This window comes from Saccopteryx leptura, chromosome 2 (assembly GCF_036850995.1).
Source record: "Saccopteryx leptura isolate mSacLep1 chromosome 2, mSacLep1_pri_phased_curated, whole genome shotgun sequence".
NCBI lineage: Eukaryota > Metazoa > Chordata > Mammalia > Chiroptera > Emballonuridae > Saccopteryx > Saccopteryx leptura.
In genome coordinates, this window is record NC_089504.1 from 138,424,569 (window position 1) to 138,449,336 (window position 24,768).

The 24,768-nt window shown below is 42.5% G+C and overlaps 1 protein-coding gene and 1 pseudogene across 1 annotated transcript in view; both read left to right on the forward strand.

The window, feature by feature from the left end:
• Positions 1-24,768, forward strand: part of FGD4 (FYVE, RhoGEF and PH domain containing 4) — a 277,447-nt gene that overhangs the window by 161,638 nt on the left and 91,041 nt on the right. The gene's annotated exons all lie outside the window — the stretch shown is intronic.
• Positions 22,655-23,870, forward strand: LOC136393153 (adenylate kinase isoenzyme 6-like; annotated as a pseudogene).

Consider the following 24,768-nt stretch of genomic DNA (forward strand, 5'->3'; position numbering starts at 1 on the left):
TCAGACAGACTCCCGTATGCGCCCGACCAGGATCCACCCGGCATGCCCACCAGGGGGTGATGCTCTGCCCATCTGGGGCATCGCTCTGCTGCAATCAGAGCCATTCTAGCGCCTGAGGCAGAGGCCACAGAGCCATCCTCAGCACCTGGGCCAACTTTGCTCCAATGGAGCCTTGGCTGTGGGAGGGGAAGAGAGAGACAGAAAGGAAGGAGAGTGGGGGGGTGGAGAAGCAGATGGGCGCTTCTCCTGTGTGCCCTGGCCGGGAATCGAACCCGGGACTCCCACACGCCAGGCCGACGCTCTGCCACTTTCTTAAGACCGAGAAGGTGATTCCTGGTTGAGAACCACTAATGAGGAAACATTGTCTATTGACCTGTTGGTTCACATGAAGTAGATAGCTGGGGAAAGTCATTTTTGCTGAAAATATTAGGGCAGCTGAATCAATAGCATGCTATACATGTGGGATTTAGACCAATAAGAAACTTAAAGTTGTACCCTGTGACACTGTTAATTTACCAGACACACCACAGAATCAGCTGTGCCATAATAGTGCCAAAGAGTTCCCTAAAATCTAGGGGATTTTTACTTGACCAAGGTCTATTATTGGCTGGGGACAGAACCAAGACTCATTCTGGAAAGTCATAGTACTAATAGTGCTATACTAACAGTGTTATATTATAGCACTTACAGCAAGCACTCACCCATGGTTTGTTTGCCTTGATTATTTTAGGTCAAGCTCTGCAAACCTTTTCTGTAAAGGGCCAGATCACAAATATTTTAGGCTTTGCAGGCCATGTGGTTTCTGTTGAAACACTCAACTCTGCCAGTTTAATGAAAAGTTACATACACAATATGTAAAAGAATAAGTGTGCCTGCATTTCAATACAATTTGATTGACAGAATGGTGGACCAGGTTTGGCCTCTGAGCTGTGAATTGCAGGCCTCCTGTTCAGGTGTGTTTTAATCTTCCCGCTGAGGGACTGACTCATCATCATCATGGGCTGTAGTTTGCAGTCCCCTGATTGAGGAGCCTTGTACCCTTTCTACCTGAGAGCAGATTGAGGATCTTACTGATGCTACACAGCATCTGGAGCTTACGGATCCTGCTAGTGATCCTTGCAAGGTTATAAACAGCCACTTGTTGACTTGCATGCATGCAGCTCAACCTTTTTTTGTTCGTCTTTCTATTATCTCTAACCCACCTGTGTAACTAGTCTTTCCGTAGGGGGAAAGGTTGGCACAAAGTCCAGTTATGGAGAAGACCTGTGCTTCAGTTCTTAGAGGTTTGTGGCAGGTTGTAATTGCTGTTTGGTAGAATTCTGGTTTTTGTTTTTGTTTTGTTGTTGTTGTTGTTTTACGATAGAGGAGGGGAGATAGACTCCCAAATGCACCCCCACTGGGAACTACCCAGCAGCCACCTTCTGGGGTCAATACTCAAATCAACCAAGCCATCCTAAGCACCCTGGGCCAGTGCTTGGGCCAATCGAGCCATTGGCTGTGAGAGGGGAGGAGAGAGACAAGGGGGAGAGAGAGTAGGGAGAGAAGCAGATGGTCGTTTCTCCTGTGTGCCCTGACTAGGGACCAAACCAGGAACTTCCTCATGCCAGGCCGACGCTCTTTCCACTGGGCCAACAGCCAAGGCCAGTAGAATTTTTAAAGTGAATAGAGATTTGATTTGCTCTGAGGACGTTTATTATTGTCCTAATGTCCTGGAACAGATTCTAAGACTTTATTTAAAAACTCAAAGTATTTTTTTTTCTTATTTTGTGTGTGTGTGTGATGGAGACAGAGAGAGAAGGACATATAGGGACCAACAGGCAGGAAGAGAGAGAGATAAGAAGCATCAATTCTTCATTGCGGCACCTTAACAGTTCATAAACTGCTTTCTCATATGTGCCTTGACTGGGGTCTACAGAAGAACGAGTGACCTTGGGCTTAAGCCAGCAACCATGGGGTCATGTCTATGATCCCATGCTCAAGCCAGCAACCCTGCACTCAAGCTAGTGAGCCCGTGCTCAAGCTGGCAACCTCAGGGTTTCAAACCTGGGTCCTCTGCATCCCAGTCTGACACTGTCCACTGCACCACTGCGTGGTCAGGCTAAAAACTTAAAGTATTTCTTTTTTTTTTTTTTTTTTTTTTTTTTTTTTGTATTTTTCTGAAGCTGGAAACGGGGAGAGACAGACAGACTCCCGCATGCGCCCGACCGGGATCCACCCAGCACGCCCACCAGGTGCGACGCTCTGCCCACCAGGGGACTCTGCCGCGACCAGAGCCACTCTAGCACCTGGGGCAGAGGCCAAGGAGCCATCCCCAGTGCCCGGGCCATCTTTGCTCCAATGGAGCCTTGGCTGCGGGAGGGGAAGAGAGAGACAGAGAGGAAGGAGGGGGCGGGGGTGGAGAAGCAAATGGGCGCTTCTCCTATGTGCCCTGGCTGGGAATCGAACCCGGGTCCCCCGCATGCCAGGCCGACGCTTTACCGCTGAGCCAACCAGCCAGGGCCTTAAAGTATTTCTTAAACATGTTTTCCTGACACCTGGGGTGTTGTTAATGATTTAAGGAGCATGTGTAGTTTCTCAAAAGAATATTTCATTTGATTTGGATTTAAGGATACTAAAGTGCTTATATGTGGTGAGTAGAGTCTTTGGCAAAATGAAGCAAATTCTGATGGGTCCTCATAGCCCTAAAATACTGGAAGTACAGCTTCACATCATGAGCCCATTTCTAGAGCAAAACCAAATAAATAAGCGTGACAACAGGGCCATAAGTTGTAGTGGAAAGAGCATTGACCTTGGAATCAAAAGCTCTGGTCTGATTCTTGTCTTACCCCTATTTACCTACCTTATCTCCATCAACTATAATATACAGAGGTATGTCCTAGATACCTTGCACGGATGCTTATGGTGGACTGTGGTATGATCTATGTGAAATGCTTCATGAGGTCCTTTCTCACCTCTTCTTAAAGACGTCTGAGCCATGTAGCCCAGTGCTAACTAGGACTAGACTAGCGTGAGTAAAGCTAAGGGAGTATACGCACTGGCTTCCAGAGAAAACGTCTTAAGAGTCTATAATGGAGAGATCTTATCGTCCTCAGTAGAGCAAGGAGATCAGAAATGTGAGAAACTAAAAAGCACATGAGTAGGAGGTTCATAGCTGTGAAGAGGCAAGGAAATCTGGAACTCTATCTTGATCTGTTTAGTTACCTCAAGTCAAAATTCACATTCTTATCTTGTATTTCTTTTTTGTATGCTTTAAATTTTTTTTAATTTTATTAATTTTTATTTTTTCAATTATAGATTATATTCAATATTATTTTGTATTAATTTCAGATGTATAGTATAATGGTAAGATAATCATATACTTTGTGAGATGTTCCCCCTGACATTCCAGTACCCCACCTAGTACCATACATAGTTATTACAATATTATTGGCTATAGGCCCTGGCTGGTTTTGCTCAGTGTAGAGCATCGGCCTGGCACATGGAAGCTCCCGGTTCTATTCCCAGTCAGGGCACACAGGAGAGGCGCCCATCTGCTTCTCCACCCCTCCCCCTCTCCTTCCTCTCTGTCTCTCTCTTCCCCTCCTGCAGCCAGGGCTCCATTGGAGCAAAGTTGGCCCAGGCACTGAGGATGGCTCCATGTCCTCCACCTCAGGCACTAGAATGGCTCCGATTGCAGCAGAGCAATGCTCCAGAGGGGCTGAGCATCACCCCCTGGTGGGCATGCTTCATGGATCCTGGTCAGGCGCATGCGGGAGTCTGTCTGTCTGCCTTCCCTCCTGCTTTTCACTTCGGAAAAATACAAAAAAAAAATATTATTGGCTATAGTTTCCTGTGCTGACTTTAAATCCCCATGACTATTTTTGTTTTGTAACTACAAATTAGTAATTCTTAATTCCTTCACATTTTTCACCCAGTCCTCTAAACCCCCCCTTCTCTCTGGCAATAATCAGTATGTTCTCTGTCTCTATGAGTCTGTTTCTGTTTTCTTTGTTCATTTATGCTATTCTTTAGATTCTACATATAAGTGAAATCATATGGCATTTGTCTTTCTCTGACTTATTTTACTTAGTATAATAGGTCTGTCAGTGCTATGACAAATAAGATTTTATTCTTTTTTTTTTTTTTTTTTTTTTTTTTTGTATTTCTCTGAAGTTGGAAACAGGGAGGCACACAGGCTCCCGCATGCGCCCAATGGGGATTCACCGGCATGCCCACCAGGGGGCGATGCTCTGCCCATCTGGGATGCAGCTCTGTTACAACCAGAGCCATTCTAGCGCCTGAGGCAGAAGCCATAGAGCCATCCTCAGCGCCCGGGCCAACTTTGCTCCAATGGAGCCCTGGCTGCGGGAAGGGAAGAGAGAGACAGAGAGGAAGGAGAGGGGGAGGGGTGGAGAAGCAGATGGGCGCCTCTCCTGTGTGCCCTGGCCGGGAATCAAACCCAGGACTCCTGCACACCAGGCCAATGCTCTACCACTGAGCCAACTGGCCAGGGCCAAGATTTTATTCTTTTTAATAGCCAATTAGTATTTTATTGTATGTATATATACTACAGAGTTTTTATCCACTCATCTATTGATGGGCACTTGAGTTGCTCTCATAGCTTGGCTATTTTAAATAATACTACAATGAACACAGGGGGTGCATATATTCCCCCCCCCCCAAAGTTAGAATTTGTATTTTTCTGAAGTTAGAAGCAGGAGGCAGTCAGACTCCCACATGCACCTGACCAGATCCACCTGGCATGCCCACCAGGGGGTGATGCTCAGCCCATCTGGGGCATTGCTCCGTTGTGGTGGGAGCCATTCTAGAGTCTGAGATGGAGGCTATGGAGCCGTCCTCAGCACCCTGGCCAACTTTGCTTCAATGGAGCCTTGGCTGCAGGAGGGGAAGAGAGAGAGAGGAAGGAGGGGGGAAGGGTGGAGAAGCAGATGGGCGCTTCTCCTGTGTGCCCTGACTGGGAATCTAACCCAGGACTTCCACACACTGGGCCAATACTCTACTGCTGAGCCCACCGGCCAGGGCCATTTATATTCTTTTGAATTAATGTTTTAAGTTTCTTTGGAGATATTCCCAGAAGTGGAATTGCTGGGTCATAAGACAGTTTCGTTTTTAATTTTTCAAGTAACTTCCATACTGTTCTCCACAGTGGCTGCACCAGTCTGCATTCCCACCAACAATGCACAGGGGTTCCCTTTTCTCCACTCCTTCCTAACACTAGTTGTTGGTAGATTCATTGATGATAGCCATTCTGACAGGTGTGTGTTGATATCTCGTGGTTTTTATTTTTATTTTTCTAATGATTAGTGACCTTTAGCATCCTTTCCTATTTCTGTTGACCATCTATATGTCCTCTTTGGAGAAGTGTTTATTTAGATCCTTTGCCTATTTTTAAATGGGATTTTGTGTGTGTGTGTGTGTGTGTGTGTGTGTGTGTGTGTGTGTGTTGAGTTGTATATGTTTTTTATAAATTTTTGGATGTAAACCCCTTATCAGATGTATCATTGGCAAATATGTTTTCCTGTTCAGTGGGTTGTCTTTTCTTTTTGTTGATGGTTTCTTTTGCTATGCAAAAAAATTTAGTTTGATATAGTCCATTTGTTTATTTTTTGTTTGTTTCCCTTGCCCAAGGAAAAATATTTCTTGAATAAATGTCTGGAATTTTACTGTCTAACTTTTCTTCTAGGAGTTTTATAGTTTTGCATCTTATATTTAAATCTTTAATCCATTTTGAGTTTATTCTTTATATGATATAAGAAGGTGGTCTAGTATTATGTTTTGCATGTATCTGCAATTTTCCAATACCATTTATTGAATAGAATGTCTTTACTGCATTGTATGTTCTTGCCACCTTTATCAAGTGTTAATTGACCATATAGGCATAGCTTTATTTCTGGGCTCCCTGTTCTGTTCCATTGATCTATATGTTCTGCTTTTATGCCAGTAATATGCTGTTTTGATTATTATGGCCTTGTAATATAGTTTGATTTCAGGTAGCATGATTCCTCTAACTTTGTTTCTTAAGATTGCGGAGGCTATTTGGAGTCTTTTGTGGTTTCATGCAAAGTTTTGAAATATTTATTTTTAGTTCTGTGAAATGCACCATTTGTATCTTGATAAGAATTGCATTGAATTGTAGATTGCTTTGGGCAGTATGGACTTTTTAATGATGTAAGGTCTTCCTGTGTATGAGCGTGGTATATGTTTCCAAACATTTGTACCTTTTTCAGTTTTTTTCTTCCATATCTTAAAATTTTATGAATACAGATCTTTTACAGCTTCCATTAAAATTTATTCCTAGAGGATGTGTTTTTTGGTTTTTTTTGATGCAATGTGAATGGGACTGTCTTCTTAGTTTCTTTTTCAGTTAGTTCATTACTGGTATATAAAAATGCAAACAGATTGTGGATATTTATTTCTTTTGTATCCTGCTGCTTTAATGAATTTAGTTATCAGTTCTTGTAGTTTTTTTTGGTTGAATCTTTAGGGTTCTCTATATACAGTATCATGTCATCTTCAAATAATGACAGTTTTACTTCTTCCTTTCCAATTTGGATGCCCCTTATTTTTTCTTCTGGTCTCATCGCTGTGGCTAGGATTTCCAGTACCATGTTGAATATGAGCGGTGAAAGTGCACGTTCTTGTCTTATTCCTGATCTTGAAAGGAAATGCTTTTAGTTTCTCCTTATTGAGTATGATGTAGCTGTGGGTTTGCCATTTATAGCCTTCATTTTGTTGAAATATGTTCCCTCTGTTTTCAACTTTGCTGAGAGTTTTTATCATAAATAGGATTTTGTCAAATGTTTTTCTACATCTATTGATACGATTTTTGTCCTTTATTTTTTTTATGTGGAATATCATGTTAGTTGATTTTTGGGTATTGTACCAACCTTGCATCCCAAGAATAAATTCCACTTGATCATGGTGTACAGTTTTTTTAATGTATTATTGCTAGATTAGGTTTGCTAATATTTTGTTGAAGATTTTTACATCTATGTACATTAGACATTCTGGCCTATAATTTAATTTTTCTTGTAGTGTATTTATCTGGTCATAGAATTAGGATAATACTGGCCTCATAAAATGAGCTTAGGAGTCTTTCTTTTTTTCAAACGTTTTTGAATAGTTTGAGAAAGATAGTTGTTAGGGTTTTTTTATATATATATTTGCTAAAATTTAGGCATTAAGCTGCCCTGTCCAGGACTTTTGTTGGAAGTTTTTTGATTAATGCTTCAATTTCATTAGTTGTAATTGGTCTGTTCAGATTTTCTGTTCCTTTTTTATTTAGTTTTGGGAGATTGTATGTTTCTAGGAGTTTATCCAGATTGTACAATTTGTTAGCATATAATTGTTCAAATATTTTCTTATAATTCTTTGCATTTCTATGGTGTCAGTTGTTACTTCTCCATTTTTGTTTCTGATTATATTGATTTGGGTCCTCTCTCCTTTTTCCTTGATGAGTCTAGTTAAAGGTTTATTAATCTTTATCTTTTTGAAGAACCAGCTCTTGGTTTCATTAGTCTTTTGTATTATTTTGTAAGACTTTTTTCATTTATTTCTTCTGTGGTCTTTATTATTTTCTTTCTTCTCACTTTGGGCTTTGCTTATTGTTTTTTCTCCTTCTTATAAGTGTAAAGTTAGATTGCTTATTTGATATTTTTCTTGAGGTGGGCCTGTAATGGTATTAATTTTCCTCATAGGACTGCTTTCACAGTGTCCCACAGAGTTGGGGTTGTTGTGTTCTCATTTTCATTTATCTCAAGATATCTTTTGATTTCTTCCTTGATCTCATTGTTAACCCATTCATTATTTAGAAACATGTTTTATAGCCTCCATGTGTTTTTTAGTTTTTTTCCTTGTAATTGATTTTTAGTTTCATACCATTGTGGTCATAGAAAATGCTTGATATGATTTACGTCTTCTTAAATTTATTGAGACTTGTTTTGTGTCATATCATATGGTCTATTTGAGAAAATGTTTCATGTGCACTTGAAAAGAATATATATTCTGCTTTAGGATAAAATGCACTGAAGATATCAATTAAATCCATCTGATCTGATGTGTCATTTAAGGCTGCTGTTTCCTTGTTGATTTTCTGTCTGAAATATCTATCTATTGATGTTAATGGGGTGCTAAAATCCTCTCCTGTGACTTTGTTCTGTTGATCTTGCCATTTGTAACCATCATGATTTGCTCTATAGGTGCTTTTATGTTGGGTGTATAAATGTTTACAAGGGTTACATACTTTTACTGGATTGACTTGTTTATCATTATGTAGTGTCCTGTGTTTCTTGTTATAGCTTTTGTTTTAAAGTCAAAATTTTTGTCAGATATAAATATTGCTACCACAGCTTTTTAAAAATTTCCATTTGCATAAAATATCTTTTTCCATCCCTTTACTTTTAGTGTTTGTTTGTTTAAGTCTTTATTTATTGACTTTAGAGAAAGGAGGTGGGGAGGAGCAGGAATCATCAAATTATAATAAATAGTTGCTTCTTGTATGTGCTTCTAAACTGGGCAAGCCGGGGTTTAGAACCTGCAATGTTAGCATTCTAGGTTGTCATTTTATCCACTGTGCTGGTGGTGGTCAGGCAGTCTGTTTCTTTTGTTTTGAGCTACATCTTTTGTAGACAGCATGCGTATAGATCCTTTTTTATTACCCATTTATCTACTCTTTGTCTTTAGATTTTAGCTTTTAAGCTGTCTACATTTAAAGTAATTATTGATAGGTATGTATTTATTGCCCTTTTATTTTTTATGACTATGTTGCTCCTTTATTTTCTATCTCTTTAAAGAAGACCATTTAACACTTCTTGTAATACTGATTTGGTGGTAATCACTCCTTTAGCTTTTTCTTGTCTGGGAAACCATTTTTTCTTCAATTTTAAATGATAGTGTTGCTGGGTAAATATTCTGTTTGTAGGTCCTTGCTTTTCATCAATTGAATATTTCATGTCAAAACCTCTGGCCTGTAATGTTTCTGTTGAGAAATCAGCTGACAGTCTTTGGGAGCTCCCTTGTAGATACCAAACTTTCTCTTTTGATGCTTTTAAGATTCTCTCTTTGTCTTTCATCTCTGCCATTTTAACTACTATGTGTCTTGGTGTGGGCCCATTTGAGTTCATCTTGTTTAGGACTCTTCACTTCCTGGACTTGTATGTCTTTTTCTTCATCAGATTAGGGAAGTTTTCAGTCATTATTTCTTCTTATATGTTCTCAATCCCTTGCTCTCTGTCTTTTCCTTCTGGTACTCTTATGATGCAGATGTTGTTACACTTCATGTTGTCCCAATGATTTGTTAAACTTTCCATATTTAAAAAAGATTTCTTTTTTCTTTTTTGATTTGGTACTTTTTGCCACCTTGTTTTCCAAATCACTGGTTCAGTCCCCTACTTCATCTGACCTAATTTCTTCTTGTCTAGTCTTTATTTCAGATCATGTATTCTTCATTTCTGACTTTTTAATGATTTCTATGACCTGTTTCTTTTTTTCTTTTTTTTTTCAGGGACAGAAAGAGAGTCAGAGAGAGGGATAGATAGAGACAGACAAACAGGAATGGAGAGAGATGAGAAGCATCAATCATCAGTTTTTTGTTGCGACACCTTAGTTGTTCATTGATTGCTTTCTCATATGTGCCTTGACCGTGGTGCCTTCAGCAGACCAAGTAACCCCTTGCTCGAGCCAGCAACCTTGGGTCCAAGCTGGTGAGCTTTGCTCAAATCAGATGAGTCTGCGCTCAAGCTGGCAACCTCGGGGTCTCGAACCTGGGTCCCCTGGGTCCCAGTCCAACATTATCCACTGCGCCACCGCCTGGTCAGGCTCAGTAAGTTTCTTGAGCATCTTTATAACCATTGTTTTGAACTCTATATATGATATATAGATTGTTTCTATTTCATTTAGTTTTCCCCCTGGAGATTTCTTTCATTCTTTCATTTGGTGCATATTTCTTTGTATCCCCATTTTTGTGCCTCTCTGTTTCCATGTATTAGGTAGGCTGTGTCCTGGTAGGATGGACCTAATTATGTATTAGGTGTGTTATGGTGCATTCTCCTTAATCACCTGAATGGTACTCCAGGAATGTCACTTGTGTGGGTTATGTTAGACCTCCTGTTGTAGTTGAGGCTCAATTGCTATTTGCCTATCCATGCGTGGGCTCAGTCCTCATACTAGCTGACTGTGAGTACTGATACCTACCACAGTCTACAAACTACTGTGAAGGTATTGACCACACAAAGCAGAATTTGCTCAGCAGAGTCTGCTGCCTGCTGAGATCTTCATTTAGATGTGCCACTTGTGGAGCTAATTGTATCCTGTCCTAATGTTGTCTGAAGCTCATCACTGGCTGTGTTTGTTCTGAGGCCTCTTGGGTGACTCTGGTCAGTATCAAATACTGCCTGTGACTGGCCTTGGGCAACATGTTTGGAGCTACAAAGCGATCCACAGTTTGTGGCTTGCTCTGTTGGGGCTGGGTGAGTATGGGAGGAGCCAAGCTGTGCACCAAGGCCAGCTTCCACCAGCACTGAGCCTAGGGACAGTCAGGAAAAGGCCCAAGGCACCCAGAGTTCTACCTCCACCTGCCTCTGCCTGCTGGCTTCCTGTTAGGCCCCATCACTGAAAGAGCTGCTGGCGGTTATGTGAATTACGTGAGGGAGGTTTTCATGAGTCACCAGATAGAATGAATGGTGTTCACCAGCTGACACAGATTCAAAGTCGGTGCTAGTGCTGGGTCTGAGGCCGCTCAAAAGCCCCGGGCTTCAGGTAGGCTAGCTGCCACTCACCTTGTGCCTTCAGACCTTTGTGGTGGGATGAGGTCTCAAGTTGTCAGGGTGAGGCCAGTAAGGTTTATGAGGTCCAAACAGATCAAGATTAGGCTGAGTGAAGGGGAGGGCCCTACACCAGTTAAATTTGTGAAGGAAAAATGGCCCCTGCCCTAGAGCTACTCAAGTCAGTCTGTCCTAGATTCTACCCATGCCTCCTGGAGTGCTAGGAATAAGGAGTGTGGGGCAGTGTCTCTCTTCTTTAGGAGTGGTGCCAGTGAGGCTGGTGGGAAGGTGGAAGGGACGGCCCCCCACCCAGGATTCTCACAGGCCAGTCTCTTACGTGCCCAACACCGCCAGAACCTCTGCACCCTGGTCACAGGCAGCTGACTCCTCCCCAGGATGTTAGCTCCTTGGGGCGGGGTGACAGGGAGTCAGAGGGTGGGGCTGTTGCATTCCTCCAGGCTGATGCCAGATGGAAGGGAGTGCTTCGCTCAACTAAGATGGCTTCTCCATCTACGGTTCAGGAGAGGGACTCAGCACCGGGACCCTGGCAGCTGTCCCTCCAAGTCTCTCGACGTAGTCACAGAACCCAGCCTCTCTTCCCAGGACTCTATTCCACTCTCAACTACCCGTCCTTTTCCGGAGCCCAGGGTAAGTCACTGTGAATGAGGTTTTGTGTGTTGGCCCTTTAAGAGGGTGCCTAAGTTTCTAGTAAACTCCTGCCTTGCGGACAGAGGACAGAATCTCTGCTGATTTTCACAGCCATATGTTAGGTGGGTGCCTCTTCCTGGCTCTGGAATGGGACTAAGACCCCACCCACAGTCCTTAGAGGGAACTTTTGCAGCTGAGATGTCCCTCCTGATTCTCAGCCGCCACAAATGGAAGCAGGGCCAGCCCTTTTCATGTAAAAGCCCTTGCCACCAGTCTCAGTGTGGCTTCTGTTCATCCTTGATTGTAAGACTTGTTCAGCTACTCTTCAGCTGATTATTCGGTTGGTTATTCTATATTTTAGTTGTAATTCTAGTTTGGTCCTGGGAGGAGATGAGTGTAACTTACCTACTCTGCCACTGTCTTGGAAGTCTTGTTTTTTGTTGTTGTTGTTGTTGTTTTAGTGAGAGAGACAGAGACAGGAAGGGAGATGAGAAGTATCATCTTGGAAGTTGTGGCATTTTAGTTGTTCATTGATTGCGGTCTCATACTTGTCTTGATCACAGGGCTCCAGCCAAGCTAGTACCCCTTGCTCAAGCCAGCGACCTTGGGCTTCAAGCCAGTGGCCTTTTGGGCTCAAGCCAGTGACTGTGGGGTCATGTCTATGATCCCACATTCAAGGTGGCGACCTCAAGGTTTTGAACGGGGGTCCTCAGTGTCCCAGGTTGACGCTTTATCCACTGTACCACAATCTGGTCAGGCATCTTGTAGTTCTTAAATTGGATTTTAAAAAATATCTTGGGTATTTTGAAGCTCCTGTCTGCATAGTATTGGCTTAAATGGAGGTACAAGTTCAGGGCAAATAGCTGTAATATAACAGAGGTGTAATTATTCTATTACCTGCTGAGTGAAGAGCAAAGGTATATGAGCTAGAGTTCTTGTCCAGGGTTCTTACAAACTCTATGTAAATATATGTAAATATAGCATCTAACATCAGCCTTGTCACTTAACACCACTTCAGTTTCCTCATCTTTATAATGGACATAAAAATGCCAGCCTTACTTTATCTCATAGGTTTCTTGAGAGGAACAAATAAAATGCATACAATGTGTTTCACATACATACTACATATTTGGCACAGAATAAACAATATTGTTAGTTTTTATTACTACCATTATCGCTAATAGTAGTAAAAACCATAGTAGTATTTGCAAGCACATTTTTTGTAAACAGTATAAGGTTTAAAGCACCATGAAATACCAAGTTACTAATATTTTTGTCTACATTTTTGTGACAGTCAGTATACATATTTTTGTGTGTATGTTACTGAAGAGCATGTTTCAGCTCAGGGCATCCCAGTCTGAAGCTATGCATTGGACTCATTTATACAACTCTTCTCAGTGTCTAGAGAACAAAGCAGTTGAGAAAAGCCATCTTGAAAACGAGTTGTTTTTTCCAGGGAGCACAGCCTACTCTAGTACCCTGTTGGTATATGTGTTATAAATCTTCAGAAAGAGGTTAAGCTTCTTAGCACATGAAGTGTGTGTTTGCCACATCTTGGGGTTGAAACCCACAGGGAAATCACAGAGCAGAGAAACAGGTGTATCTGTTTATGACTGCAAAATGAAAGGCCAGTGATAGGTTTTTACATTCAGAGTATGTTTAGTTTCTCTAAACAGTATTTGAATTCATTTGGATTTAAGATACCTATAATGCTTTTATGTGCTGTGTGGAGTCTTTGGCAAAACGGAGCAAATACATATATTCTTATGATACTTGTCTCAGTGAAATAAAAATGCCTGCATTATTCTGCATATAACTATTCTCTGCATTGTTAATCTTTATACTTTACATCCAGTTTTATAACCTCTTTAAGAAAAAGTCCCTTTGGAGATTTTTCTGTCTTCCTAAATTGTACGCCCCCAAGTGTGCTAGGTTGTGGATTTTGCAGGTGAGAGGAGGAGGAATGTGAAGAGAATGGAGAGAAGGTGGGCTGGCAGAATTACAGGTTTTACCTGGTTTTTGAAAGCTGAGGGCTAGTCTAGTTTGAGACTGAGCAGAAGTCAAGCACCTGTCCCTGGTGCGCTTCGTGCTCAGCTCATTTTGGGATTGTGTAGCCTCCCAGCTGGAGGCATCAGGCTCATATTCAAATACGGAGGACAGTTTTGGTTTGTAATTTGAGAGTTGGGATCCTGAGGGCAGCCAAGATGATTCTGGGGAAGTCAGGAGCAGGGGCCGTAATGGAGATGGGAAAGTGTGGGGAACAGCCAAGGTGATTGCTGAAGGGAGCGGGACACAGTCCCTGGAAGCAGCTTCCCCCAAAACGTGTTTCAAGACACACTAGTTCTGTGTGTAGAATGTTTACTTGTCCATCATATGTGATGGGAAGGTTCCTGGATATGCACTGGGTTCAAAGTTAGGCTTTTTTCTCTTGGAGGGCTTCTCACAGTCTAATGTGCCCACTGGCATCGTGAATATACAAGGTAAAGGTGTAAATTTGGCAGGGCACAAATATTTCATATAAAACCATGGCTGTTTGGTTGTGGTGAGTGTGGGGGAGGGGGGAGGAAGATGGAAGATCCTGTTGCTACAGTCATGATTCACAGAATGCCCTTTGGGAAAAGTTTCCCCAGGGCATGTGGCCTGGCCTCTTCATTGGGCCGCTGGGGATCCTGGGTAGTCCTGAAGGAGCCAGCAAACACTCAGAAAATGTTCTCCAGGCTCTTAGTGCATGCTCTCTTTCTCCCTCCTAAGCCTAATCACTTAACTAGTATTTACTGATATTAATAAAATTAAAGATATCAGTCCTTATAGGAAGAAAGATGGTGATTTAACCCATAATTAGAGACCAAAAAAAAACAACAAAAAATAGGTCACAGCCTCTGCACAGTTGGCCTGTGTCAGACAAATAGGCTTTTTCTGCCCTCCCTTAAATGGCAGTGAAATATTTTAAAGACAATATCAAAGGGGATATGTCTACAAATTTCAAAAATGAGGAATGAGGCTGACGGGAGTGTATAGGGACGGCGACCCCAATGAGTGGCAGGGCAGACCGTTCATTGCGGACCGTCTCACAGGCTCCTGAGCCTTAACACACACAAACTCCGTTCTTGTGTTCTCACTTAAAGGAAAGGCCCTGTTTCCCTGTCACATTAGGCAGGAGCCTAAGTAAGGATCATCCTCTACTCCTGTCTTCCTCCTCCTTCAGCTGGGTCCCCACGTGTCCCACAGTGATTCCTCCTCGTCACCCTCCCCCATCGCCACAGCAGGTTCTTAGCCTGTGCGTGGACTGGTGCCCTTGCTTCCTCTCCAGAGTTAGCGAGGGGATGGGAGGCCGAGTGGACGGTGTTCCAGATACCTGTGGAATTGTACATCTCTTTCCCCCTTCAAACCGTGAATGACTTGAGGGAGAGGATTTGTCTTCCTGTCCCCAGTCATTTACAGAGTACCTGGTACTTTTACTTTGGGAGTTATCAGTCAATATATTTAAGTGGAGACCAAAAAAAAAAGAAAAGAAAAGAAAAAAAGTGGAATAAAATAGGTGCGTCATAGGTTGTATGACTCTCTTTGCAGTTGGTCATTAGATATTCTCAGTGCTTACAGATTGTTGGTACTTTGGAGACATAAAGATGAGCACTATTAAAATTAAATACCGAGTTTCTTTAAGAGGTCATAAGTAATTTAAATGTGCTTTTCAGAAAATGATTCATTGCCAAAGCCAGCAATTGTGCAAATAAAGAAATTGTCCAATGGAGGAAAAATGAAAAAGGTCTGTGGATTCACGATACACAGTGACAATCATGGGAAAGAGGAAAGAATGTGATTGCCCTGGCCAAATACTGTCATTTGGATGGTGAGAGCACTGTCCCGGAGTGCAGAGGTTGTCAGTTTAATTCCTGGTCAGGGCACATGTGGGAACAGATGAATGTTCCTGTCTCTCTCTTGCTCCCACCCATCCTCTCTCTAAAATCAATAAAATAAACATTAAAAATAAAAGTGAAGGACATGATGAAATCAGGTAGAGTTAAGATCATCTTCAGTACATTCTCCAAATGTCAGGCATCCTTTAATCATTACAAATACTGTTATTATCCTTAGTGAATAAGGGATTCATGGTTGATGTGCCATGCCATACACTTTAATTAATTATTGTGGTAATTTGCAAGAAAGTCATTATTTGGTCAAAATTTATCTGAAGTGATCTATTCAGAATCCCTGAAAATGGAGGGATTGGGCACTAGAGCAACTGGCAGGAACTGAGAAAGTAAGGCAGCAAGGGCTAGTGCTGCGGCGAAAGTGAACCAATGCAGGCAGCGGTGAGGGCAAATATAAGCAGACAGGAGGCAAGAGGGAAGGGCCTTACAGGGCTGGAGGGGGACGAGACTAAGGATTGGTTCCCTGGCCACTCTACTGACATTGTATAGTGCTGAGTGTCATATAAAATAATAATACTCGTATCTAGCACTTAGCGTGTGCTGGCTGCTACTCTAGTACTTTCACTAGCATCAGTTAGATTGTAATCCTCACAACAACCTTATGGGAGGGTGTTCCTATTATGAATCCTATGAATTCTCATTTATAGATGAAGAAATTGAAGTATAGAGGAAGTAAGTCAATCACCCAGCTAATAAGTGGAGAAGCCAGGATTTTGTTATATGATAGTTATAAGACTGCAGTGCCCTGAAGAATGTTACATTTTCAGTAAGGGTATAGTTAGTGCTTAGTAATATACAAAAACCTGTGCAGCTGGGACCAAAGCAGCCAGACGGCAGGCCTCTGGGGATCAGGGAAAGCTGTGTGGTGTGTGTGTGTGTGTGCATAGCCCCTGAGTCGCCCTTTTGATAGAGATGATCATATCAGAGAAATCTAACATTAATGATCATGTCCATCTGCACAATTAAATACTTTGAGATTTTTGTGGTATATTTATTAATATCAAAGCTTAAAACTAATGAATCTTAGGCTCTGGTAAAAAGTGCAATGGCTTCAAAACTTAGCAATTATTTGATAGTAGAGATGGGCTCTACAGGGACATTTCTCATCACCAGCAGAGTAGTAACCTAGAGAATTTGGATAAACCCAGAAATGGGTGTTATAAATTGGTAACAATGTATCGGGTAAAGCATATCTGTCTATGAACTGCCTCCAACCCAAGATGTTGTCAACTAGAACCATCCTTTGCAAGGGAGAAAAAAGAAGCACATGTAATTGATTGTGGTTTTTCTCTGCTCCCACCTTCCGCTCTAGTTATGGTGCAGATACAGAGTAATTCTTGTGCTTTAAATAGCAAGAGCTTTTGGTAACCTTGACCAACATTCTTAGTTGAATGTATCCAAAAGGGGGAACCTCCCTCAGTGCATGGTTATGGCTGGGTGAGCTACCTCCTACTCCCTTCCCAACACAGGGATTCTAGAGTAAGTTGGGTCACTAAAATAACACCTAACCAAGACACAGCAGAGCAGACTGACCAAGCCAGTCCCAGCACCAATCTGACGTCATCATGGAATGTGAACTTTTACACTTCGTATGGAGGAATTCAAGGTACATAATAAATAATCCTGAACGTGAGGAGCAGGTATTCGAACCCCTATGGCCATAGTCCTCATCTGTGAGCTCTGACTCCAAACTAGAATTTTGACAGGCTTAGTTGAAAGGTTCGGTTCAGGTTCAGTTCAGTTCATGTGACAGAATTCTAACTTTTAAGGGACTACTGCAATAGCATTCTTTAGAAATTTTATTATCCTTTTCATCCCTTCAGGGCATCAAGTAAAAAAAAATCAGTAAATATTTCTGGAGCATGTTTTGTATTTCAGGAAAATAAAATATTTCTAATTTTAAAACAACTGCCTTTTTACACATTTTATTGGTGTCATCCAGCTGTGGGACCTTTAAAAACATTGACTACAGTTACCTACCTTCAAGGCTTATTATTTTGAGTTCATATTGCTTTTGAATTTCAAAGGCTTCTAACAGTCAGCTTTTCATGACAGTATAACATTCTTTAATTTCAGGTAGCATCAGATGAATATAAAACATTGGTAGCATTTAGTGCATTTTAGTTAGTGAGGCTGGTAAATGTGAATAAAATTATTATTTTCGAAACATTTCCATCAGTTGCTGGGATTTTTGGCTGCTGCTGGGGTTTTTTGTTTGTTTGTTTTATCAAGACAAACATGGATTTCACAATTCCCAATGTTTAGAAATCTGGGTTATAAGGAAGAACCCTTCACTTGAGTCAAGGTTTTTCCTAGAAATATATAATTTGTAGAAACAACCTTGAATGTTTTGGAATTTATTTATTTATTTATTTATTTATTTTTAAATTGACCACATGCTTTTTTATTATTTATTATTTTTTAATTTATTTTTTACAGAGACAGAGAGAGAGAGTCAGAGGGATAGATAGGGATAGACAGACAGGAATGGAGAGAGATGAGAAGCATCAATCATCAGTTTTTCCTTGCGACACCTGAGTTGTTCATTGATTTCTTTCTCATGTGCCTTGGGGCTACAGCAGATGGAGTAACCCTTTGCTTGAGCCAGCGACCTTGGGTCCAAGCTGGTGAGCTTTGCTCAAACCAGATGAGCCTGCGCTCAAGCTGGCGACCTTGGGGTCTCGAATCTTGGTTTTCTGCATCCCTGTCTGACGCTCTAACCACTGAGCCACTGCCTGGTCAGGCGAATGTTTTGGAATTTAGGTAAGAATGGAAATGTTTGAAATTTTGGATAGAGTGGGCTCTAAAACAGATGCGTATTTCCTTATTGTTAGAATTCAGAAAACATCAGTCCTGAGATAACTAAAAATGTAGGCCAATGGAGAGGAACTTGCCTGAGGTCTCTGGAAGTATTACTGAGCATCTACTGTGAGAGGTGATGCCCCTAGGGTACATTGAAAACAAAGAGCATTTCCTTCCCAGGCTAACACTGTAACCAGAGGACGGACAGTAAGCCGAGGATGAAATAATGCAGTTTGTTAGAAGGTAATAAGTGCTTTGGAAAAATAAACTGTAAAACATTGTAAGAGTGGCACTTACACTGGAGTTGTCAGGGAATCTCATATTGACAACAGCTAGACCAAAGGCATCACAGCTGTGCTTGGCCTGTTTGAGGAACTTCAAGGAAACCAGTATAACTGAGTGGAGTGAGCAAGGGGGGGAGTACCAGCTGAGGTCAGTGGTTAGGGGTCTTGGACCAGATAATGTAGAGCCTGTCAGACACTGAAAAGAGCTGAGTTTTTACTCTAAGTAAAATATGGGGCCATTGGAGAGGTTTTTTTTGTTTTTTGTTTTGTATTTCTCTGAGGCTGGAAACGGGGAGAGACAGTCAGACTCCCGCATGCGCCCAACCGGGATCCACCCGTCACGCCCACCAGGGGGCGGCGCTCTGCCCACCAGGGGGCGATGCTCTGCCCCTCCGGGGCGTCGCTCTGTCAGGACCAGAGCCACTCTAGCGCCTGGGGCAGAGGCCAAGGAGCCATCCCCAGCGCCCGGGCCATCTTTGCTCCAATGGAGCCTCGGCTGCGGGAGGGGAAGAGAGAGACAGAGAGGAAGGAGAGGGGGAAGGGTGGAGAAGTAGATGGGCGCTTCTCCTGTGTGCCCTGGCCGGGAATCGAACCCGGGACTTCTGCACGCCAGGCCGCCGCTCTACCACTGAGCCAACCGTCCAGGGCCCATTGGAGAGTTTTAAAGCATAGGATGATGAGAAAAACTTGAGTTATAAAAGGGATCTTTCTAGTCCTGGTTGACAATATGGACTGTCCTGGGGACAACGGGAGGGACATGGAGACCAGGTGGAAGATCTTGATGCAATCCAGTTAAAGATTATGGTCATTTAGGTCAGAATAGTATGAGTGGATGTGGTGGTGGTGTAGAGTCAACAGAATTTCTTGAGGGAAAGAGGTGCTCCCAGTCTTATTGCCCTAAGCATAGGTGAAGTTGCCACAAACTGAGGTGGAGAAAACCGTAAAGGTCGTTGGTTTGGCGTGCGAATTGGGAGATGAGGGAGTCACATTTGGTTATGTTGAGTAATAGACACACTAGTGGAGATGCTGAGTGGGCAATTGAATGTAGTAATATTTCTTGACTTTTTCTTCATTAAGCAAGAGATATGCTTGTTTAATTTAAACATTTAAAAATTATGTTAAAAATGCATACCAAATTTTACTATCTTAACCATTTTAAGTATACAGGTCATTGGCATTAAGTATGTTTACACTGGGCCCTGGTCGGTTGGCTCAGCGGTAGAGCATCGGCCTGGCGTGCGGGGGACCCGGGTTCGATTCCCGGCCAGGGCACATAGGAGAAGCGCCCATTTGCTTCTCCACCTCCCCCCTTCCTCTCTGTCTCTCTCTTCCCCTCCCGCAGCCGAGGCTCCATTGGAGCAAAGATGTCCCGGGCGCTGGGGATGGCTCCTTGGCCTCTGCCCCAGGCGCTAGAGTGGCTCTGGTCGCAGCAGAGCGCGCCCCAGAGGGGCAGAGCATCGCCCCCTGGTGGGCAGAGCGTCGCCCCTGGTGGGTGTGCCGGGTGGATCCCAGTCGGGCGCATGCGGGAGTCTGTCTGTCTCTCCCCGTTTCTAGCTTCAGAAAAATACAAAAAAAAAAAAAAAGTATGTTTACACTGTTGTGCTACCATGACCACTGACCATCCCAGCCTGCAAAGCTGAAATTCTTGCCAAGGTGAAACTCTGTACTTTCCATTCTTGCCTCCCCCCAGTCCCTGGCAAATACCATTCTGCTTTCTGCCTCTGATTTTGACTGCTTTGTAATTCATGTAAGTGGAATTATACAGTGTTCATGTATTTCAACTGGCGTGTTTTACTGAGCCTGACAACAAAGATGTCCACCAAGTTGTAGCATTGGGAGGCCAGTGGCTGTGGCTGTGGCCATGCAGATGCAGGTTCCCATTGGATTCGGGCAGATGGTAAAGGAACTGTGGAGCTAGAAGATGGTGGGTCATTCAGTTTATTAGAGTCTCATAATGGTAGATGAGCAAACAGGCAGAGAAGACCACTTCCCTCTCACTCCCAGGATTCCTAAGCCCCTCAGCACTTGGGATTCACCAGACTCATCTTCCAGATTTACTGGACTCATAGGCCCCCACCAGCCTCAGCACTCTAGCAAAACAGGTGGGCGGAAATACCCCCTCTCCAGCAGACAATAACAAACAACTCCCCCGTGGAGGCAGGTCATACACAATTTGCAATCTGCCACCCTAAAGGCAAGCACCTGCAGCCTTTCATAGACTGCACACACAGTGCTGCCCAGGCCAATGCAAAATTCAAGCGAGCAGCAAACCTAAACACACTTGTTTCACACTTGAAACACATTGGTCTGCCCAACAAGCATGCATCACAATTTTCTTTTTTAAGGCTGAATAATATTCCATTGTATATGCCCAATTTGAGGGACATTCTACCAAATGCCTGACCTTCAAAAATTCCAAGGTCATGCAAGGCAAGTAAAGACCGAGTAACTCATAGATTAGGGTGCACCAAGGGACACAGTGAAAACTATAAATGCAACATGATATCTTGGATTGGACCCTGTAACAGAGAAAGGATGTTTGTGGAAAAATTGGTGAAATCTGCAGTTTAGTATTAATATTGTACCAGTATTAAATTCTTGGTGTTCATAAATGTATCATGGTTTTGTAAGATGCTACTAAGGTTAGGAACCTGAGTGCAACTCTCCTGTAAATTTAAAATTAATTCAAAATAAAGTTGTTTTATTTTTTAAGGTCTCTTTTCACTTCTGGACAATGTACTCCTAAAAAGATGGTCTCCCTTAGAAAACTACTTCTGTCCTCTCAAATCCAAGAGGTCCTCTTGTCACAAGGGGCAGCGTCCATTGAGATCTTCTGGGCTAGGAACTTGGTTGGGATTAGGGGAGATATTATGGATGGAAGATGCAATATAGACATGGCTATAGCACGGCCCTAAAGATGTGACCTGAGGTTTTGGGTACCATAGCAAGAGAGTAGGCCTGAAGAATCAGAGAACTGAGTGGTCATTGCTTTGGAATAGATGGCCAAAACATAAGTTCAACCTTAAAATGTGAAAGCCATTCAAGAATGACTTGGCAGCCTGACCAGGTGGTGGCTCAGTGGATAGAGCATCGGACCGGGATGCAGAGGACCCAGGTTCGAGACCCTGAGGTCGCCAGCTTGAGCGCAAGTTCATCTGGTTTGAGCAAAAGCTCACCAGCTCGGACCCAAGGTCGCAGGCTCGAGCAAGAGGTTACTGTCTGCTGAAGGCCCACGGTCAAGGCACATATGAGAAAGCAATCAATGAACAACTAAGATATTGCAACGCGCAACGAAAAACTAATGATCGATGCTTCTCATCTCTCTGTTCCTGTCTATCCCTCTCTCTGACTCTCTCTCTGTCTCTGTAAAGAAAAAAAACAAACAATGACTTGGCAAATCATAACAGGCAGCACAAAGTTTTGTAAATAGGAAACAAAGTCACCCTAAACCCCATCAGAGGTAATATCTGCCTCTTAAGAGTGTCCTGCAAAAGAAGACAGATCAAAGTTAAGCCACAGGCGCAACCTCTTCAGTTGGAAGAGGAAGCCTTATACACTCAAAGATGAGGCTGGATTGAGAATATCTGAGAAGCTCCCTGCAGTTAGCAGATGTCTAGATATTCCTTATAGGAAATAAGACCCAGAGATCTTAAGTGAGTGGCCCAAAAACAGAGGAATTCAGAATGGTTAGAGCCAGTGACTAAAAGATTACCAATTGTTAGGAGAAAATAGTATTTAAATTGGACCCCCCCCCCATGCTAATATAATATGACTAGTTACATCTGTGCCCAAGATAACCATTTAATTGCTCTTTCTGGTTCTTGGTAAATTGGACCAAAAAGCCTCTTTAGTTATTATAAATTTTCTTGAATGGGTGGATCATCTGGTTACAATTTTAGTTTCATGTCTCTGTTATGCAACTGGCATCCAAATAAGAACTGTCTCCAAATGTGAGTAGGCCGAATCAGTCATAAACAAGCAAAAAGAAGTTTAACTTTTTATTGCTAGTATCCAGTATTAAATGGTGCTGCTTTTAGTTAAACTTCCTTTACCTGATATGTTTGACCTAGACCAGTGGTGAGCTACATTTCCTGTGAAGGGCCAGATAGTAAATATTTTTGGCTTTGCAACCACATATGGTCTCTGTTGCATATTTGTCATTGCTTTAAAAAAAAGAAAAAAACAACCATTTAAGGATGTATTTTCTAGAGCCATCAAATTGAGGAGCATGTTGTTTCCAAACATCCTCCTCACCCATACACCAGTGGTTGGAAAAACCACATAGGCATGGAACCTGCACATGATCAGGACTAAAATACATTAATGTGGCGATTCAGCTCAAGAAAGGTAGTAATATGATAGCTGTGATGAAGAGGACGATTGTCCCATTTTAGATGAAAATAGAGTAGTTGATGAGTTAGAAAACCAGATGAGTGAAGGTAGAATTATTGTTGGTTACTGCCTGACCAGGCAGTGGCACAGTGGCTAGAGCGTCAGACTGGGATGCAGAGGACCCAGGTTCGAGACCCCGAGGTTGCCAACTTGAGCGCGGGCTCATCTGGTTTGAACAAAGCTCACCATCTTGGACCCAAGGTCGCTGGCTCGAACAAGGAGTTACTCAGTCTGCTGAAGGCCCACGGTCAAGGCACATATGAGAAAGCAATCAGTGAACAACTAAGGTGTCGTAACGAAAAATTGATGATTGATGCTTCTCATCTCATTCCATTCCTGTCTGTCTGTCTTTCTCTCTGACTCTCTGTCTCTGTAAAATAAAGAAAAAAAAGAATTATTGTTGGTTACCACAATTGGGATTTCTTCCCTGATCATGGATTTTATGTAGTTTTTGTGCTGAAAACAGTTAACAGTGTGTTGTACAAAAGATTTGAAACAAGGGAGTATAATGAGAAGAACCTAGAAGATAACATTCAGTGTGAAATTTTTCAAATTCTGGCTCTGGGCAGTGGCTCAGTGGATAATGTATCAGCCCTGCGTATGAATGTCCCAGGTTTGATTTCTGGTTAGGGCCCACAAGAGAAGTGACAATCTGCTTCTATCCCCCCTCCTCCTGCCCCCTCTCCTTTTCTCCTTCTTCCCCTCCCAGAGCCAATGGCTCCTCTTGGTTCTAGCATGTCCCCATGCAATGAGGATAGCTCCATTGGAGTGCATCAGCCTCAGGCAATAAAAATAGCTTGGTATTCAAGCATCAGCCCTAGAGGGGGTGGCCAGGTAGATCCTGGTCAGGGCACATGTGAGAGTCTGCCTCACTATCTCCCCTTATCTCACTTAAATAAGTAAAAATTTCAATGCTCCTTATGAAGAAGCGTTGGCATCCTACAAGGAAGGAATAGTTGTGTCAGCTGCCTAGCAATAAACCAGATGTAGAGATAAATATCAATCAGATATTGAAGTAGATTGAGTAAGGAATCAAAGCTCATAGCTCTTGACTTATAAAACTGGCCACTTTATAATCACTGTTTATTTTTTATTTTATTTTTTTGGCAAGAGAGACAGACAAGAAGGGAGAGAGATGAAAAACATCAATTTGTAGTTGCAGCCCTTTAGCTGTTCAATGTTTGCTTCTCATAGGTGCCTCGATAGGGGGTGGGGGGGACTCAAGCTGAGCCAGTGACCCCCCTTGCTCAAGCCAGCAACCTTTGGGCTCAAGCCAGCAACCATGAGATCATGTTGATGATCCCATGTTCAAGTTGGCAACCGTATACTCAACTGGTGAGCCTGTGCTCAAGCTGGAGACCTCAGGGTTTTGAACATGGCTCCTCAGTGTCCCAGGCCAACGCTCTATCCACTGTGCCACTGCCTGGTCATGCCAAATCACAGTTTCTTAAATGGCATACTTTTATTTAATGATAGTGAGTTCCCTATTAAATTTTGTTTTCTCCTAAGGAAGGTCCAATATGTTAATAATATCACCATGTCAACTAGAAGAAAGGAAAACTTAATAGGAGTATAAAAAAAAAAACAATGGCATATGATTCTTTAAAAGTCACAAGTTCAACATTTAATGTCTATGTCAGAAATGAAACAAAATTTCTCTCCCACAATGTTTTAAAGTATATTTTGGAATTTTGAGTTGTAAATATAAGACATTATTACCCATATAATCTCAACATTCGTTTTCGGGAGGAAGCATGGATATTAGCTCATTTGGAGTCTATGTAAGCTAGTGAGTGAGAGGAGCATGTGTGTATCTCTAGCCCTTGGCAGAGAGGCTTTGGGTCAGCTGTTAGGCTGCTGCTTTCCTGCTTTGTTCTTTTGAGTTGCTCACTGGCTGGACTCTGGAAAGCTTTTAACAGATTAGTGCTGGGGCCCTCTGGTTCTCTCCTT